We start from the raw sequence: 3,780 nt of genomic DNA, 5'->3' as shown, positions 1-3,780 counted from the left end.
AAATATTATTTAAAATAAATAACTTATTTAATAATTATATTTTTAAAACTTTTTATAATAATTACATTAAACTAACTGCTGTCGCGCCACATATAGGGGCGCAAGACGCCCCTAGCTAATCATTAAGGAAGCCAGGGAACAAGCCAATCAGGCTAGGACAAAAGTGCTATAGCGCTAAGGCTCACGAGCAGTCTGCAGGATACAAGATGCTAAGGGTAATCAGAGGCATAGCACGACGAGCACGTTGCAGGATATAATGTGCTAGGGGTGATCGGGGCCATAGCAGGGTGAGCACCTCACGGTCCCAAGGTCTATATATACGGAGGAACTGGCTAGTGTAAATAAACAGTTCCGCAGTATACAATAACAAGTTACAATCGTGGTATTTTAGCTATTGTAATCGAGATAAGCCATTTGTTGTGCACTATTTAGCTGCACCGAACTAGGATTATTTAGAAGTTACTTTTAACCAGTATCCCTTTTAGAGGTTCTGGATAGGGGTTCGTCACATATAGTTTAAAAGCCTTTATAAAAATCCGGTTATATTTATAAATAAAATTTAGGTTTTAATAATACTAACTAAAGTTCTAATTTTATATTATTTCTTTATTATTAATAATATTAAGGCTTTAAGTTTCTATAACCTATAATTAAATATTTTATTCTTTACGGATATAAGTTTTACTCTTAATTTTATAAAGGGCTATATAATTAGCGCGAATATATTATATAAAAGAAAGTTAATTAAAGCTTATATAATAAAAAAAAGTAATTAAAAAAATAAAGGCGGAATATAACGGTAAGGATCGAAGTAATACCTTTTCTATTAATTAACTTTTATAAGTATTTAAGGGACTAGTTAATAAAAAAATATTTATCTTTAAATAAATAACGGAGGAACTAAAGGAAAAGAATAAAGGAATTAAGGAACTAAATAAAGAAGTTAAGTATTCTTTACTCTAATTTTATTTTAAGGGAATTAAAATTACTATTATTAAATTATTATTTAACGTTTAATATTATTTTTTATAAAAATAAAAAAAAGGGGGATATTAAAAGTAAGGGAGGAAAGAATATTAGTAATTAGAGGGAAGGAAAAAAGGGAGGTATAAAGGACTGCTAAAAAGAAAAGTCTTTATTTTAGCCTAGAAGAATAAAAATTACCATAAAAACTTTAATTTCGGACGAAATCTTAAAGAAAGAACGACCGCCACTACCGACCTTTATAATAGGTCTATATTTAGTACCGTCGCTACTATTACTAAAGATATTACCGCCGTCTAATTAAAGGACTAATAAGATAACCCTATTTAAGCCCGATATAATATCCTTATATTTAGGGATATTTAATTAGTCCCTTACTTAACTAGGTTAGCGTAGCTTCTTTACTATATAATTATATAAACGTTATTTACTTTTGCCCCCTTTTAAAAAAAAAAATAATATAAAGATTAGCTTAATTACTACTTTTAAATAAGCTTAACTAACGTTTATAAATATTATTATTACTATTATAATATATAAAAGGGTAAATAAAAAGGTAAAGCCGGTTAATAATATTGGGTTAAATAGTAGTACTTTTAAAGGAAATCCGAATTAAAAAGTAAGGAAATAGGTAGTAATTAAGGAATCCCTATAATACGGCTTAGAATTTAATAATATTATAGTCCTTAAGTTTTTTAAAATAATTAAAGGGTTACGCCTTACTCTAAAACGCTTAACCGATCTAATTAAATAAACTATTAATATTTTAATAAATTAAGAGATTAAAGTATTTACGGTAATCTTATTCGTAAGGGAGGTTATATTAGTATAAGACTTTACTAAGTGTAAATAGATTTTTAAAAAAGTTTTTTTTACTTAATATATTAGGACTATCCCTTATAAAGCATAGTAAAGTAAGTCTATTCCAATCCCAAAGTTACTCGTAAAGAAAGTTATCGATCTCTTTAGGGAACGAATTAAAAAAAATATTATTAAAGAAACGTATAGTCCTTACCGTAATAATTAGTTCCTAATAAAGAAAAAAGATAGTAGCCTCTATTTAATTAACGATACTTAAAAATATAATAAAATTATATAACGAAATACCTTTATCCTATTAAATACTAAGGAATTTAGTAAGGACTTTATAAAGTACCTTATTACTTCCTTACTTAACTTCTTTTCCGGATATAACTAAATTAAATTAGCCCTAACGAGCCGAGACTTTACTACCTTCGTAATACCTATTAGCCTATTTAAGATATATACCCTACCTTAAGGAACTACTAACTTAATAGCCTAATTCTAAAGAGCCGTAACTAAAGTCTTTTAAGATCTTATCCTATAGGTATATCGGCTATACTTAAATAATATTATAGTAAAAGGGCTAAGGTAGGACTATAATAGTAAAAAAGAAAGGTTAGGAATTAGGAAGTAAGTCCTAAAGCACTTAAAGAATATCGACGCAGTCTTACTTAACTATAAGCTTACAGGAACTATAATTGCAGCCGTAAAATCCCTTTAGTATAGACAAGAAACTATTATCTTTAACTATTCCTATATACCGGACGAGCGCCTCCCTAATTAAATAAAAATAATAAAAATAAGGGAATAGCGAACTTACTATAGTCTTAAAAATATTCGTGCTTTCCTAGGGATTATCGGTTATTATCGACTATAGGTACCTCTCTTTAATTTAATCGCAGTTCCGCTATATTTCTTAATAAGGAAGGATACGAAATAAAAATAAACGGAAGCTTAATAGGATATAATAAAGTAACTTACCTTTCTAATTATAGAAGTACCGTATTTAACTTCTTTAACGTTTAATAACGACCGTTTCAGTAAAATCTTTATTATTTTTAATATAAGTTTAACGGGGTAGGGAGTAGTAATTAAATAAGTAGGACCTAATGGAAAACGGTACCCTTATTAGTTTAAAAGTAGTATTTAAAGCCCGGCTAAATAAAAATATAATACTACTAAGAGGAAGTTAAAAGGACTATTATATACTTTAAAGAGATTTAGAAAGTATTTTTTCGGGGTATACTTTACAGTAGAAACGGATACTTAAGTAGTAATCCACTAAGTCCAGGGGGCGGCTAATAACGTTCCCGGCGCTTTAATAATAAAATAGTTAAGATAGATTAGACTTTTTAATTTTATAATTATTTATATCCTTAGGAGTAAAAACCTTATAGTAAATATACTATCGAGAAAATTACCTAGCCCCTCTAATCTAAAGGAGAAAGAGTTAGAGCTAGATATTAATAATAAGGTTAACGTAAGGATTTAGAAAAACGATATCCAGGAAATAAGTATTTAGCGGATAAATATTAGGAAAAGGAAAAAAGAGGTTATTAAGTAAAGCCCCTACTTAAATAAACTATAATCTCCTTACTCCTATACTATCGCCGAGTTCTTCGCGATTAGTACGGAGTTAAAGGCTAAAACGAAGTTTAATATTTAGACTATTAAGAACGACGCCCTAAAAATAATAGAAGAAAAGGGATATATATTTGTTAAGTAAGGTGGGGGAAGGTTTGCTTCTAAGAGAATTGTTAAGGGTTTAATGGAGGCTAAAAGAGTTTTTAATATATATTATGAGCAAATAGGTATAAATTGCTTTAAGTAGGTATGGGCAAATTATAAATTGTAGTATTATAATTTTAAATATGCTAAATAAATGTTAAATTAATTTTTTTTTTTTTTTTTTTTAGGCAAGTTTAAAATTTTAATTTTATTTATTATCTTTAATTGCTTATTGCAATATATTTTTTTTTATTTTTGTAATTT

This window comes from Podospora anserina, chromosome 2 (assembly GCF_000226545.1).
Source record: "Podospora anserina S mat+ genomic DNA chromosome 2, supercontig 3".
Lineage (NCBI taxonomy): Eukaryota > Fungi > Ascomycota > Sordariomycetes > Sordariales > Podosporaceae > Podospora > Podospora anserina.
Note: the sequence above shows the minus strand (reverse complement) of the source record.